Source organism: Numida meleagris, chromosome 1, assembly GCF_002078875.1.
Source record: "Numida meleagris isolate 19003 breed g44 Domestic line chromosome 1, NumMel1.0, whole genome shotgun sequence".
In the NCBI taxonomy this organism is placed as follows: domain Eukaryota; kingdom Metazoa; phylum Chordata; class Aves; order Galliformes; family Numididae; genus Numida; species Numida meleagris.
The window spans coordinates 154,036,432-154,053,655 of record NC_034409.1 but is presented as its reverse complement, the minus strand read 5'-3'; the positions used below and the strand labels follow the sequence as shown (position 1 = coordinate 154,053,655).

The 17,224-nt window shown below is 40.1% G+C and overlaps 1 protein-coding gene across 1 annotated transcript in view; it reads left to right on the top strand.

Moving 5' to 3' along the window:
* KLF5 (Kruppel like factor 5) overlaps positions 16,909-17,224 on the top strand; it is a 19,355-nt gene continuing 19,039 nt past the window's right edge. Inside the window, exon 1 of the mRNA XM_021417463.1 lies at positions 16,909-17,094. The gene's annotated coding sequence lies outside the window, so the exon portion shown is untranslated. The remainder of the gene's footprint in view (positions 17,095-17,224) is intronic.

Below are 17,224 nucleotides of genomic sequence, written 5' to 3'. Positions count from 1 at the left end.
GACTGGCTGGAGGGTGGCTTGGGAGAAGCAGATCTCAGCGTCCCAGTGGGCAACAAACTGAACATGTCAGCAATACGTCCTTGCAGCTAAGAGGGCCAGACGGATCCTGAGCTGTGTAACGGTAGAGCCAGCACATGAAGGGAGGTGGTTCTTCCCTTCTGTTTGGTATATGGGAGACCACAACCGGAGGGTTATGTCCAGTCTGGGGTTTGTTCAAAGCACTGATGTACAAGAATGAGTCCACAGTTATTCACCATGATGATCAGTGGCTGGAGCACGTGATGTAGATGGGGAGGCTGAAAAAACTGAGACCTAACAGGATGGTACAGAGAGCAGAGCCAGCCTGCTCTCAGAGGCACACAGTAATAGAATCAGAGGAAACTGACACAAGGTGCAACACCAAAAATTTCAACTGTCTATTATGAAAAATGTTTTACCTTGAGGAGGGCCACAAAAATAATTCAAGGGATGGATCACCTCTCCTACGAGGACAGTCTGAAAGAGCTGGAGCTGTTCAGCCTGGAGAAGAGAAGGCAAACCCGATAGCAGCCTTTCAGGTAGGGGAGCTAAAGAGGAGCTACAGGAAAGAAGGGGACAGACTCTTCAGCGGAGTGTGTGGTGAGAAGACAAGGAGAAATGGTTTCAAACTTAAAGAGGGGAGATTTAGGTTGGATAGAAGAAGTCCGACAGTGACACACTAGAACAGGTTGCCCAGAGAGGTGGAGCATGCTCTGTCTTTGGAGGCTTGAATTTCAAGGCCAGGCTGGTCGGGGCTCTGAGCAACCTGATGTAGCTGTAGGTGTCCCTATTCACTGCAGGGGAGTCAGACTAGATGACCTTTAAAGTCCCTTCCAACTCTAAAGATTCTATGATTCCATGAGGATAGTCAAACACTGAAACAGACTGCTCAGGGAAGTGATGGCGTCTTCATCCTTGGAGATATTTAGCAATCAACTGGGCAAAGCTCTGAGCAATCTGATATAATTGGACCTGTCTTTACATAGGACCAGATGATTATTTTTCAGAATTCCTTTCCAACCTAAATTACTCCCTGGTGACATTTCTAAATATACAAGATAGTGACATGAATTTATTTATTTCTTAACGTTTACACTTCTTAAGTATTTAAGATGCTTCCAGAATGAATTGTGCTTCATAAACTCCTGTGTTCTGCAGCAGCCGGATCTTCTAAGAGGGCTGACAAAAACTATTTTATGGTGAAATTATATTGACATTTTAACAGTTCTTCCGATGACGATGTAACATTGACAGGTTTTTAAGAAAATTAATAACAAACTCCCAACATGAAATTTACAAAAATAAAAGTAATTTGTTAACATATGTTGAGAATTCATAATGCTCTTACTCAGTTCATCTAAAGCCTGCTCCATGTGTACACTTTTTTCCAGTTGAAGACTGTATTTTTCCTGTGTCTCATCATTAGACTAAGGCTGTAGTTCATTACTGAGGAAGAAATCTTCTGAAAAGTGAAAACAAGAATGTCACTTAAATAATAACTATTCAAACACAAAATGCCCTACAGCAAAAATTAATAAATCTTTGCTCTTTAAGTAGTGAAAAGGTTCAGTTGTATTACCTGTTTTGACTGATGTTATTTCCTGCAAACATGGCTTCAAAATGAATTATTCCAAAATTATTCTTCATGAAATGGTCATTACAGTTTCCCATTGCAGCAGGTCTTGTGTCAATGATGTATGAGTCAAAAGTAATGAAGTAAAGAGAAATTTCAAAGGGTAGTCATGCATATAAGCAACTTGTGACTGAAGTGCCCAACCCTATAATCACCTTCAGTTCCTCTTTTTCAAACTGAAGAGAGAAAAGAAAGAAAATTCTCTATCCATTAGTACATTTCTTGGTACACTAAGTTGGTGTTACTTAAGTGTAAAGTTTCCTAAGTATATAGGTTGAACAGGAAAGAAGGAGGCATAGTTGGTTTAGAGAGGTAAAGGCCTTTCAATTTTTTTTTTTTACAGTGTAATTGCTTTCTCACGTTTCTGCCAAAGGCTTCTAACACATCGAGGAAATCAAAGAAATCGGAAGCATGAAATAGCTTTCTTTCTAAAAAAGCACTACTTTTAAAGCGTGCTCCTGAATCCTGTGGTCATACTTCACTGGCATTTGTAGTTCCTAAATATTTTCTGTGCAAAGAAATGATGTATCATTGGGATTTGCAGTCTTCCTCCCCTCCGAGACTTTCTGTATAAAATAGCGATGAAATCTTGTAAAAGAGGAACAGCTGCAAATTTTATGTTCGTTGTCTGAATATTTGTCAGTATCTCTGAGATAAGATTTGCAACCTCTCAGACTTTGTTATTTTCAGTTTCAGTTAATGTTTTATGTGATATCTAGTTCCAGGAAAAAGGAACGCTAACTCCACTCCAGCTTCCAGATGGCCGTGCCTTGCTTCCATGCCTTTGGAAGACACAAGGCAGAGAGCGTGACTTTCTAGAAACAGCGTGGTACTTTCTGAAGAAGTATTTATGATGTTGCATAAACGCATCAATTGTCATTCTGCTTGAAAACAGATCTACACACAACGGTTTGAGACTGCAACATCCTGTCATCTTTCAGGGCTACTCTCATTAGGGAGGTCTATTGAGGGAAGAACGTATCTCCCTGTTAACATTGCATTTCATAGAACACATGCCAGACTTTACAGAGTCAAAGAAATATATCCCTGGAATTTTCTTATAGCAAAGCACACAGACAATCTGTATTCATTCTTGACCTTTGAAAATGAAATAAATATCTCCAGAAGATCAAGTTTTGCTTAGTGTCTTTGGGCAATATTATCCCCTTCTTAAATTCCCAGGATTGGTTGGGAACTCTTGACCTTTGAAACGCATGCTTCCATAGCTTAATAAGGCAGTTACACTTGGGGCATTTCAGACTTAAGCTGGGCAGCAGTACAAGGTGCTAACTCTTGGGGACGGCGTTGCTAGTGCAAATGGATGGTAGCTGAGTATTATGGAAGCACGAGGATATCGCTGAAGGTCACAGCACTGAGGAGAGGTGTGGTTCTTGGCAGATGTTAGACCGTCCGCAGCTCTTTAAGCTCTCTGCTGACAACATGGGAAGCACCAACTTTGTTCCACAGAGTTAATTTTGCAGTTTCCTGGGTTTCTTTCCTCACTTTCAAGTTTTGCATAACAGTAAATGTTCTCTCAGTTAACTGTAAATGCCCACCTTTTCTTTTTCCTCTTCTTTTCTTTCCTCTTTTCCTTTCCTTTTCCTTTCTTTTTTTCTTTTCTGCCTTCTTTCTCTTTTCAGAGTCTCATTTTTCTCAGGACATTGGAACTGGATTCAAGTTAAGGGTGAATTTTAGTCATCTCATCCTCTAAAAGGATGAAGGGGACACACAAAAAAAGTATCTCTGTGAAGGAAAGAAATGGCAGAAGTATGAAATGAAAAAAACTTGGGATTGATCATGGAAATAGCTTTTACTCAGAAACTTACATGTTTTCATGGACTGTGCCCTTTTTGAAGATACTGCAGAAATAACCGCTGTACTAGAGAATGCTGCTTTGATTGAAGCAATAGAATCAACTTTGTTTGACTATGAATAATTGAAGTCTTTGTGTTAATGCTTCTTTTAAGGAGTAGTGGATCAGTAAATGTAACTTAATTGCAGGAAAAGACTTATGGATGGAATTTATGACTGCATTTCAATGAAAGTCTTTTCATTTTTCCTTCTTGGTTAAATAGAAGAAGGATTACTTAGATTATTCAGTCTTGCAGCTGAAATTGTTAGCAATTCCCAGTGCTTCTTTTTATCATGATTTTAGAGATACATATTGGAGCGTGGACTTTCTCTTTTGCCTTCTTATTCAGTTCTTCAGAAGTATTCATTTATTTTTGTATTATTATTAAGACCTGGCAATGTAGTACTCGACTTTTATGAGGAAGCTGTAACCTTGCATTTATATGTGGATTTTAAACAGGATTGTTACCTCAGTGCAGTGGCCCTCCATAAAAGAAAGAGTTGGAAGTATTCCCACTGAATTCTGAGACCTTGAGAGAGGGTTGTTTCTGTGCCCAGACTCTTATGCTCCCCATCACAGTACAATGCCATCACAGAGGAGAGTCATCACACTGTGCTCCTCAGGGCAGTGATTTCCAGGCGCACAGTTCCCAGTGCCAGTGAGTGGAGCCATGTAAGCAGGGATTCACAAGTTGTCGCCCGGCGCTACATTCGCGCAAACACTAGTATCATTCGTCTCTCCTGTGATGCTGCGAGAAGTGCAAGAGAGGAAAAAATACAGTATTCTGGTGCAGTCTGTTCGTTGTCTGCCTCTTCCTAATTGGGAGTTTAAAAATTATCTTAATGTATCAATAAAATTTGAGTGAGTCTTCATTCTTGGACTTTCAAAAGGAAAGAAGTTCTATGTCCTGCAGAGATGGCCAAGTCCTTTCTTTCTGATGCTTCATCAAAGATCTCAGGTATGGAACAGACAACTAAGAGACCATTAGGCACCACTGCTTACCAATTAATCTTTATTTTATTAACTTGTTACTTAAATACTAAGTCCAAAAAAATCCACTTAGTATTTACGAGTAAAGGTGTACGTGCCTGAAAGTAACAATGAGCAGTAAAGGGAATAATATGTCAATGACTAAGTCTTACCGAATTAGCACATTCCTTGTCATTTTGTGTCATTTCTTTCATTATTGCAGTAATTAACTTCGCAGAATTGCATTTGTTCCATTCAGCGGGGAATGAAGAACAATAACAGTGTTTATCAGCAGCGGGAGAGAGCTTACCTTTCTTTCTCAACTCTGTAAAATCTCTGCAGGCTAATCTTAGTGCACAGCCAGGGTGCCCTCTGACACAATGGAGCTGTCTGAAATCTCCCCTAGGGTAACCGAAGTGGGCTGATTAGATCTGTTGTCCATGAAAACAAAATACCCAATCCTATGAAATATAGACCTTTTTACACTCTGACGTGCCACTTTAAATCTGTCCAAGCTGAAAACTTTGTCATAGTTTTACACCATGATAACAATTCTGAGATCTCTGAATGAGTTAAGGACAGAGTATTTTCAATCAATTAAATTCTGTGAAATTACAAAGAAACAAATGATGTGAACTTCTCGTGAATCTTTGATAATTCATTATTATTTTGTAAAGTGAAATACGTGTATATATTTTAGAATGCATGCAAGTGAGATTGTTGTTTTAGATCACACTTATTTTTAATACAAACGAAAATACTTTTTGCGAACAGGTATCTTAAAGCTGATTATGAATGAAATGCAAATAAAGTCTCACACTGTTTAAAAATGTAAAGGTTTCCATGCTGCATCACCTTCATGAGCTTGTCTGATCTACTGGCCCATCTTCAGAAACTGTCAGGTTCATCACACAAAGCTATGAAGTTGCCATGGGCCTACAGTAGACTGCTGCACATTTACTGATTTGAATGATAGTACTAGTTTCCATTTAAATGTTCAGTATCTTTAATTCGCAGGCTTTCAGATTATTGGATGTCTTTGGAAACAGGAATTCTTGATCTACTTTGTCACCCACGGTCATTATTTTTTTTCAGTTATCCTTTCACATGTTCTTTATTCTTATTACTCCTACTTAATTTCAGAAAACATAAAGTTGTAACTTCAACGGGCTTAAAACTCAGGTTTGGTGCCAATCAGCTGCGGCGGTACCAGAAGCACAATTATACCAACGTTCTCAATGACCACCTAGAATTGTTCCAGTCATGGCAATGCTTAGTCTCACTGCAAGGCTGCACACAGGGAAACGACAGCACAGTGCTTCACTCTGCATGAAATACTAATTGCTGGGCTGAGCAATAAGAACAAGCGTGATTTGGAACACCTATTTATTGGACCATAAACTGGAACTCAGTTCTTCTTATGATCATTATTCTAAGTACTAAGCAGCAGGGATGCCTGTATTCCTTGTTCAAGGGATATACACCTATCGAATACACAGTAGAACAGTCTAGACAGTGCTGCCAAAATTGTTGGCTTCACAGCACTCTATAGCAGTTATACTGTTTCTATAGGAGTATGTTCCCCTTTCCCTCAGATAGAAGATGGGATTTAATTAGATCAGCCTCCTTGCGTGCTCACAGAGCTTGACTTCTGGACAAGATAATGATGGGAACACTTCTGATGAAGGGAGTGACCTTCGGCTTTGGAAAGAAACAGCCAAGAAAAAATCCAGTCTATTGTCTTGAAGCACCTCCAAACTGTCAGCTCCTGAGTGCCAACAAGGTGCTGAACATCATACATGCTAGCTTTCGCTTATCCCATTCTTAGGCACCTAACTTTATGAAATAAGAAACATTGGACGAAGAGAGTATGGATAGCATGACCACTTCAATAGTTAACTTTGCAAAGCTTAGCGCTTACTTTTAGATTCAGGTAGCCACTAAGAGCAGATGTAATACAATACAGCAAATTTTGGTGCATTTGCTGGAGGGTGAATATTAAAAAATGTAATGGATTAATGTTTAGCAACATCTTTGTAGAGGGGAATTCCTTAAGTTGCATAACACAGTGTGAATAAGCAACTTGTTCAGCCGTGGTGATGATTAGCTTTTCATGAGCACTGTTTTCACTCCTCCATTCAGAGCAGAGGGAAGCAGGCATTGCACCATACTGTCTGTCACTGCAATATTTTTTCAAAGAAAAACTGACACGAGACGACTTTAATGGTACCACAATGTCCTTGGGATAAAGAACATAGAGCCTTTTTTAGTTCATCTTGAATTACGTACCAGGAAGGCTTATTGCCACAGTTTCGTACTATAAATAACGTCACCTGGATTGGAAGTACTGCAATGACCATTGCAAAATGCTTCTGCTGATAGAACACAGGGAACCAAGCTGATCTGCCCCTAATGTGATTAATAGTTATCTCGTAGGTGAACTTCATTATATTCAACTAATTATTTCAATGTAAGATTTAAAATTACAAGGATGGATACAGATTTGGCATTGATGAAAGCCAGTTTGTGCAACTGCAACCTGCTCTATTCACAAGACTTGGCAATGCTAACGTGAAGTATAAGGAAAAGAGTTCACACCCTCTTTGTCCCTTCCACTTTTACATCCTTTCAGTGAAGCCATATCTGAATTCATAACTCAGAATTTGAAAAATTATCGTGCCGCATGGTGAAATGCTTCAGAACAAGATGTGACTTTTATCCTGTTCTTGCCAAAGAATCTTTTAATATTTGTTTCTTTTCTGCATAAAATGTGTGTAAAATACAGTTTTTTTTCCAAAGGTTAGATGTAATTGGGTAATAGTTTATGGCACTTCATAACCTACACCAAGTACCAGCTTTCTGAATCATTAGGCCTTACTCTTGAGTTGCACAGAGGCAAGGCTTTCTATTCACTGAAAAGAAGCTTTGTATTTTGTCAGTCCTCTCTTCACAGAGTAATCTTTGGTAATCTAGAGAGCAAGTAATCTAGAGACAAAAAATCTCAAGTAATCTGGAGAGAAAGAAGCCTCGCTTTGTTAAAAGAGTGAATCAACTTCTCTCCTTTATCTTATTTTAAATATCTTCCAAGCAGCTCAGGGATTAAGATGTATTGTTAAAGTCTTGCCTCACCCAACTTGCCACATTACTTATGAGTTCATGAATAAGCTGGCTCCTGAGCTTTAACTAAGCGTGTTATGAACCAGTCAGGTAAACACATTTGACATAGGCTGTACATTCGTGAAATGCTGTTTTCCATACCATAACACAATAGACGTAGACCAACCATTCATTAAGTCATCCAACAACAAGAATACCTGTAGGCCAAACATGAACGTTCTAACAGATAAATATTTTGATCTAGTTTAAAAATATATAAATCTAAATAATATCATGAAAATGGAGAAAGTTTTTTAATAAGGTCTCTTATTCTGAAAGTAAACATTTCCTTTTTTGTTATTTATTTTCAGTATTTCATACTTCATTTTAAAAGAGAAATGACAGAAATCTCAACTGTTAAATTCTTAGCAGGTGGAAACCCCAGTAAAGCAGATTGTAAGAAATGACTGCAATCTAAATCTCTCTTTTTGGAGAACAATATCCTGAAATATAACTGAATAAATAAGTATCTTTTAAATATGTCTCAAATAAAACTGGACTGAATATTTACTGAAGACTGCGGTGCTATGTTTCCCCAACAGAATTTGTAGAAAAGAATATGAATAACACTTGAAGCTCCAAGTGCCAATATATTAATAAACTGTTTCATGTTTTTCTCACTGAAAAGTAATTTACTTCTGCTTATCACTCTTAAAATATTTAGAGGAAGGCCAAAAATCCTGAGGAGAAAAAAAAAAAAAAACAAGACTGTGTTAATTTAAATATATTGCGTATTATTTGATTTAATACACTATTTAATATACGTCAGAGAACTAAAATTAAAAACATTCTAACTGACCTTGAAAGTGAATGCATCCAGAGTTCATGTGAATAATATAGTTAGATAAACTAAGGTGCTATATATAATACTCTTCGATGTAATCAGACGTTTCACCTTATATAATATTTGATTTATAGACTGTTTTTAATTTACAAATTAACGTACGTTCTTTATTTGTGAAGAGCACCGTTTCTGTGTGCACTTGGTGAGATGTATGTCAGTTCTAAGGCCATAGCGTGATTGGGCACTTTAGTCATCACCAATAATCACTGTCACTTTTCCCTTATCAGCTTATTTCCAAAATGTTCCAGTGTCTATCTTCTGACTGTGTCTCACCTAATTAAATGAAACTAGACAAACTGTGTGGAGGCAGTTGCTTCCTTCACGGAGGAGCTCGTCATGAGGCAAACAGAAACCCTAAAGGAGGATGCAGCTGTGCCTTTTCTTTACAGCACATGATTAGAAATAAAGAAGTTTCCCCATTCAGCAAGCAGAACACTGTCAGCATGTCCATGAGCCCCCAGGTGAACAGGAGATAAGACTGGTATTGGTGTGCAGCTACATTTCAGCAAGGCTGATCAGTTTCCTCACTGTGGAGGAGTAGAACCTCCAAGTGAGATTGGCGGTATTTGGTTCATTCATCTTTCTTACTGGCCAACAAACACCTTGTGGTGGCCTCTAAGATCAGCAGCAGTTCTCATTTTTAACTTCACTGGTGAGTACAAATACATTCTCTGACTTTGGGAGTTTTGGCTGCGATCAGGATTTAAAACAGTGTGTTGACAAAATGACATTCCTCCTCCATGGTGTGACAGGGATGAAAAATGAGGTACACCTTCAGAAGCTTTCATAGGAAACCCCTTTTGAAAACCCAATTCATGCTTCTCCTTTGGTCTGAGGTAAGCTTCTGTAGTGACTCCTTTGCCGTTTCCCTTCCTGAGAAGAGACATCCAGTTATTCGGCTCACTACTGAAAGATGTTTAATGTGCCTTCAGTGGAGGTCAAAGCTCACAGTCTTAAGGCAGATGAATGGGAAATCAGTACTTACAATTGACATTTGTGGAAATCACTTGCTGGTTCCTAAACTTCCTCTTTTTTTCAAAAAATGTCAATCAAACTACCAGGATGTGTTGAAAAGTGTGAGGGTCATCTGAGTTATTACCCTTATCATTAAGCAAGAGAGAACCCTGTCGTAAGTTTAATATCCTCTGACTGACTGAAAATCCTCTTTTTTTCTGCTGCTACAGCTGTTCCTGATAGCAGAAGGGCTGGCTTTTTCCTACTCATTTTTTTTGTTGTTCTGTGTAGTTTTTTTCCTACCAGAAACACACTGCTAAGTAGACAGGAGAGCACCAGATTTTCTGGGTTCCTCTGAGTTGGCATGACCGCTCCGACCATCGTGGAATTGGGATGCCATAACAGCAAAAATGAAGCAACAAAAGCACACCGCAAGTGTACTTCAATATCAGGAAGTTCCTGAGCTGTGGTGTCCACGTCATTAGTGATCTATAAGCTGCTTTAGAATGGTTCTCAAATACTAAGAAAAAAGTGACCATTAACTCACCCAGGACATAATAGCGATGCTCAAACAACTGCACTTTGGGAGACGTGATCCAGATTAAAACTGTCTAGGTTTCACTTCAGCCATTCACCTTCTAGCCCTGGAAGATCTTTACCTGATAGCTCAAAAAAATCATTATCTTATTTTCTGTTCTGTTTAGGCATCTATATTGCACATAAATTTTAAATGTTTACTGAAAACATCCTTCTAAAGCAGCAGCTTGTGTTCCTCAAGAGGTAGCAAAGCCTGCTGGCAAAGGTTTAAATTCATTATCCAAGCTTTCTTTATTTTTAACGAAAAAATAAATGGGGCTGTAAGTCGGAAAGACTGAACGCAGCTTCCTAAAATAAGCACCTAAATTTACTGCTTGGTCAGTACCGCCAGAGGGAAGCAATGTTTGCCTACATCTGGAGGACCACCATTGACTATACACAGCCAATTCATTGAACACTACAACTGGGTGCAAGCTCAAAAACTAAGCGTGAGAGATTTCACACCCTCTTGAACTGTGTATGTGAAAAAGATTATTTCAATCAAACACCCTCGCCAGTGCCACTTATGGTATAATACCTATACAATTGCATGTGTAACATCTGCTTAGGCATCTAAACATCCTCCTTGGACAACTGAGGAATCACCTTGAGCTAACGAGTTATTATTCAAGTTATTATTCAGCCAAGGCCCTTTCCATGTCTTCATATACATCTGTAGCGGAAGATGTGTTGCTTAGCAGCGTCCAGCATAGCGAGGAAAGGTTTGCTATTTCAATAGGCAGGTTTCCTGCCTTCATTATTTATTTGTCCCTGACTTTTCATCTCCTCGACAAATTTGATTAATTACGATGTTTTATTCTAAGTCTTTAAAAAAGGAAAGTAGTTTTACTTATAAGCCAATCTCTATACTCAAAAATACACTAACCCAGCAACATCCTATTTGAAAATACTGAGACTTGACGATTAGCAATTTTAGCCAAAAATACTGAGCTAAATCATGTGATACACTTTGCAAAAATGTTTTATACAACCTCTATTTAATCTTTTGTGACCAACTTTATTCAGGCTAGTTTGACAAGGTCTTGTTTTTCACAAGCATAGGTTGGGCCTAAATTGTATTATCTTTCTATATTAATAAATACCTGCATTGATTATTAACATTTAGCTGCTCAAAATCAATGTTACAATGCAAACTTACAATTGCCAGCATCATTCCATTTTACATTTTCTTTTAAGTATTGGTTCTAACTCTAGCTTTCTTAACAGTCTTCAGGAATATGCCTAGTGTTCTAACAATTAGTGAGTATTAATCCTGAAAGCTCACTGACCGGCTCTTTTAAAGTTCTTGGTGTGAAGTTATCCAGACATACCAATCTAAGAGTATTAATAGGAGCTGTTTTAATGTGCTCTTGAATTATTGTTGAAATGGAAAATATTTTGTCATTATCATGTGATAGAAATACATTATCTACTCTTTAATCAAGTACACTACAGGAATATTCACCATGTTCTTTCTGCTTGCTTATCAACAGTTCTACATTTCTTTGTCTAAAAACAGACAAATGTTAGAATTCTTAATGCATTTTATGGACCTTTTTTATAGATTTTCTTTTCAGTGAAGGTCATTGACTTCTTAAGTATCTTTTTCTTTCATATTATTTTTCCACAATCGCTATACTGTCAGGTTTATATCCACTCTTACTTGTGTGTTTTTATTTTCTGAGCTGTTGAGCATCTGTAATTGTAACTGCTTTTCAAAATCCACTCTGAAGAAGCAGAAGGAAAGAGCTTGTTCTTTTGAGGAAGCGTTGTTTCTAAACTAGCTTCTCTGCAATTGTGGACTTTAGCGCTAGTACTCACCTCTTTCAGACTCTGCCTAATTATTCACTACTCACTAATTTAGCCTACTATTTCTTTCGGTGTTTTAAACTTAGCCCTTTTATATTACCAAGTCTTTTTGTTTCAGTTCTTTTTTCAGCTGATTACAGACAGCACGTTTAAATAATCGTTCTATGATGTTTGCCAAACATTTCCATATTTTTGATTGGTTATTGGGTCTACTGATTATAAATTTGTCTAGTGCAGAATTGCTGGACACAAGACTGTTAGAGTAGAAAGACTTCTTAATTTTAAAAATTGTAAAGATGTTGTCACCAATAGCATCAGTTCTCCTGCTTCACCACTATTGGTACAGCTACATGACATGCTGAAATTTAGATTTACTCTGAATATAGCAGTACAGCTATCACAAGAAACATAGCCACATAGGGTGAATAGCTTCACTGGATAGCCAGAGTGGTCTGGCAAGGTCTGTTTAATGCTCCTAGCAGCACACTGTACTGTGAAGATGTCGTGTTCCAAAGACCCCAGGATCTTCTTTCTGCACATTATAGGCAGTTGATTAAGGAGCTTATCTTCTCTTCCCCTACTTGAAAGAGCGCAGCGTAAGAGGTGAAGGATTTTTTTTCTGACCACATCCCTTAATTATTTTTGCTCTCAACATCAGGACTTAGTTCCAAATGAGTATTCACTGCCCTACCTTATTATGCTAAGAGGTTCTTGAACAAGTATTATGTCATTGTTTTAATGCCCTCCTAGCCTGTCTAGCCAGACCATCGCCTCTGCTATGTCCAAGTTCATAAAGGCTCCATCTCCCATCTGGTGGAGCAGTACTTCACAAAACCTTAACCATTTTACTTTATTCCTCTAATCAGGAGACTTCAGCCAAAGCATGCAAGCATGCCAATTTTACAGTGTCAGTGTTTGCTAACAAATTTTCAGCATAAACACTCTGGAGCCAAAAATGTTTTCTTTAGTAGTGAAGAATGTGGTTTTGTCTCATATTCAAGCAGTTAAACACCAGCGTAGGACCACCCATCGCTAACAAACATTGCCAACAGCACTTGCTTTTACAAAGCAGGTAGCCTCAGCATTCCTTAGGTGAGGCAGAAGAAAAGGGTGGTGGTAGTTTCTACCAAAATTCCAAGTGACAGACAAGCCACCTTTTCAAAAATCATAAATGTTACTCTCTAAGTACATATTTTAATTAATCTTCTCTAATTATACTTTGTACAGATTTCCATCTGCACTAGTAGTACGTAAATAATTAAATGACATGCTTAAGGAGCATGCTGTTGTAGTTTCTGGCCCTGCTATGCAACAAGTCAGAGCTGAAAAGCTGCCTGACAACCGATGAAACTACAGGAAACACTCGTGTCTTACAGCTGAGTCAGTGACCTGTTCTCAAAAAGGCCTGCTGTAATAAACAGTCTGCACATTAGGCCTATAAAGGTCACGAAATGGGACTGAGAACACTAAAAGATTCTGCCCTACTTCCTCTTCCCAGATAAGCTGAAAATACTTCAAATGTACCTGAAACCAAAATACAGGCAGCTGTTAACAAAAGTTATTAAGACTCCTTAAAACCCGAGTAAAGATTGGGTTCAGCTACTGAGTAAGATGTCTTGTTTCCTCCAGACAGGTTGATGATTCTTAATCCAAGAATTCAAGTAATGAGCAGTTGAAGTTTCCATCTTGAAGCATCTGTTCCGCCAAGTCAGCACTGGCCTTGATAAATAGCAAATCAGACTGATGCATGCAAGTGTATACACACATGCTCAAGTTAAATTTGAGAGAAAATACTTGAACAGATCCTTGCATAGACAGACTTATATAATTAATCTGTAATTAGGCTTTATACGGTGCAGACTGGCTCAGTCAAAACACAGAAAATGCAGACATGGTAGGATCTTTACCTGTTGCTGCAAAAAAAAAAAAAATCAAGGGTTATTTGTGGGTAAGTTTACATGCCTTTATTTAGTTGTCACAAACCTTCACTGCTATTCTAACTTACTCATTTTACGTTGGAAGAAAAATATGTTTAGCTAAAGGATAAAAACAAACCACAAATACAACTGTATCTGGGTGCTTTTAGTAATCTTAGTAAACTTCAAACAATGCGTCTTGCCCTGTTCTAACTGTGCAAAAGAGAAGCTTGCAAAGACCACTTGTTTTGTATTTACTAAGCCCTTGGCCTGCAGAACAGAGGAATTGGTTGTTTTGCACTGTTTATGGTTTTATATTCTAAAAAGCTGTCAAATTCAGTTCTCTGATGCTAGAGTCTCATCATTCAGGAGGTTTCTACCTGATAAGAATTTCAGGGACAGAGAATGTCCAGCTGGTTTGAAGAAGGCACACTCTCTGCTCCCAGCCATATGGAAAAGAGTTCGTCAAGGACTCTACTGTGAACAAGAAGTTTTTACCCTACTGTCTGAGGGCATACAGGGGGATTACAAACATGAAACCTATTTTCTGTACATGCTCCACAATAAAATCCCATCCAGGGGTGACCAGGGGTATTTTTCTGATGGTAACTCTTCGGACAGCAGAGCAGAAAGGTGGAAGCAAGTGACTACTGAAATGTGAGAAAGAAGTCAAAAGAAAGTGTGTTTTTATTTAAAATATCTGCCTGAACTAATTAGGAAGCGTCATTCATTATTTCAGGATGAACATCCTTTTTTCCCATAGGGCCTATCACACCATTTTGTTTAAAGTGAAATGAAAAACGGCAGCCTGGTTCACCTTTGAAGAATTGAAGGGAACACTTCTGTAAGCTGCAATAAAGGCACACAGCAGCAGACTATCGTTTCACGATTCCCACATTCGCTTGAGCAGAAAGTCACCCTGCTACATTCCTCGTTGTGGCGGTGCTGTGTTACAGAGCCACAAGTGGCATTTGCAAGGCCCGTCAGGAGCTCCCATGGTACCTGGTGGCTCCTGATGCGGTGCTTGGTGGGGAGCAAGAATGGGAAAAATGATTCCTTGAGGTAAAAGTATCACACTGGCTCTCTTTTGACAACCAAAAGTAAAATGAGAAACCATTTTTTCCCTTGGGGAGATGGATTCTAACGGGAGGCCAAAAATAGGTGGCAACTGATTTGCCAGGAAGAAAATTCATTTCCACTTCTCTATAAAGTTGATGTGAGAAAACAAACTGGGTATTTGCTGGCTCCGAATCAGCTTCTGAGTGTGCTAAAAAGCTCCTGAAATCATTATCAGAAATCTTTGTACGGCTTAAAGCCTGGATCAGCTCAGCTGATGTCCTCAAGTCTCCCTCACCTCGTCATTATGAAACAACCCACGTGCATCCTTCCACTCCTCCACAAGGTACGGGTCCCCACAAATGCTGGCCTTTCTCCTCCTCACAAGGACAGAGGGACACAGGGGTGCCCCTGCAGGCATACCTCACATAGCTGAGAACTCATTAAGAGTGGAGCCCATCTCCATCCCTGCCAGCAACCCCAGCTCCTCTATCCCAGCCTCTCTCTCACAAGGCAGAGTTGGGCTCCACCACCACCAGGCTCCGACCGCCCCAACGAGGATTTGACATTTGTTCTTGTTTTCTCCTGTCTTCCCTAATGGGTACAGCACTACTAAGCGAAGAGGAATGCAAAGAACAAGGGAGTTCAAAGCAATCAAGTCTACATTTACCGAGAATGTCTGGATCTTTGCCCGCCCAGAACCTGGAGCATTTACATAGTTTCAGAAAGTTTAACCCTTTTCCGTTAAACCTGGCAATGCACTTTCCAGCACAGGGCACGGCACTTCTCTTATCAGTGCCTGAGCACACTGGAAGGCATCCTTCACATACCCACCTCTAGGCGATCCCACTCCACCTCTTATTCCCCATTTTCTTTCACTCTGCGTGACAGCAACCTAAGCTCGAGTTCTCTGTTGTGAGATGCTCACAGAACAGTGTTGCAGAGGAGGGAACTCTCACGGTAACTCCCGAACGCTCTGCCAAAATTCTTGCTTACACAACATAGCCGAGATGGTTTGAAAAGACCCTACTTGGGTTTTCTACTGCAGATTTGTCTGTTGAAGTGTAAACTCACTTGTAACGGTCTGCAAAATCAGCGAAGAAACAGATACTCTGATATAATTATAACAGCAAACTTGTATTTTTTTTCTAATGATTAACTCTGAGCAAACCATTGCTTCTATTTAGGAATCATGTCAGTCGGCAGTTTATTTCTGACTTTCACATTGTAAACAAAATTTATTTTTGAAAGATATATAAACTCTAGTAACAGTGAGGGCTCCAAAAACAGGCTATTTTGCTTCAACCCAAGGCATCTGTGTGTACTATCTCTGAGCTACATAGTGCAGCGCTCCATAGCTCAATCAGCAAACCTGAGCAGGAAGTCAGAAGCGATCTGACTGCCTATTCCATACTGTCACTAATCACTAGTGACAGCAGAAATGCAAAAATAAAAATTGACTATTCAAAATTGCCTACTCTTTAGTAAAAATCTTTCACAGACTGCTGCTTGAGGAAAAGCTGTCGGAGCGGGCTGCCGTGAGCACAATAGAAGGCGATGGGGCTGGATTTGTTTACCTCCAGCTCAGCCCTAACTGTGGCCTTTTGGAAAAATTATCGACAATAAGAGCTGCTTCTGGAAATGTGTATACACAGGGCTTCACCCCACAGTACCACCCTGATGGAGCGGCACAGTGCTCGCTCAGGCAGGCCCTGTGTAAAGAGACACACACAGCACAAAGCGAAACAAAAAAAAAGAGTTTTGAAATGGTCTATCACTCATTTAATCAGATGGAGGTAAAGCATATAATTAAAGTGTGCATGTCTCTGAGACATTTTGGTTACGGAAGCCGTACAATATGCACAAGCGTCTGAATGCTGCTGCTGTATGCACGCACCAGACGCTGCCAGCCCCACACCGCGCTGATTTTCTGGGAGAAACACAGCCCGGACAGCACAGCTCGCGGCTCCTCAACTTTAGAGCTGTCACGGAGCGAACTCACAACGGCAGCCTGGAGCCCCACTGGGCTCCAACAGGGCTACACGAGGGGCATCCACGTGTGCACAGGTGCTAACACCGCCCGAACTCAGGCTCCCTCAGCATGAGGGGCTGCGCCCGCCCCTCACAGCGGAGCGCGGCGCGCTGCCTCAGCTCGGGCCCCGCTTCCCGCCCGCCGCGTCAGGAGAGGGCAAGAGGGGAGAGCCGCGGCCGGGCCCGTCTCCTTTCCGCCCCTTCTTCCTTCCGTCCGCGCGGAGACGTGTCTGCCGCAGGTTCCGAGTGCGAGTTGCCTCCGGGACAAAAATTAATAACTGTGAGTGAACGGCTTGAAAACCCCATTAGAAGGCAGCCGTTGGGAGAGCCGCGCGGCTCCGAGCTCTACGAAACGCGAGCGGGGCCGCGCTCGCCGGGGGCCGCCCCGTCCCCGGAGCCCCGCCGCCGCC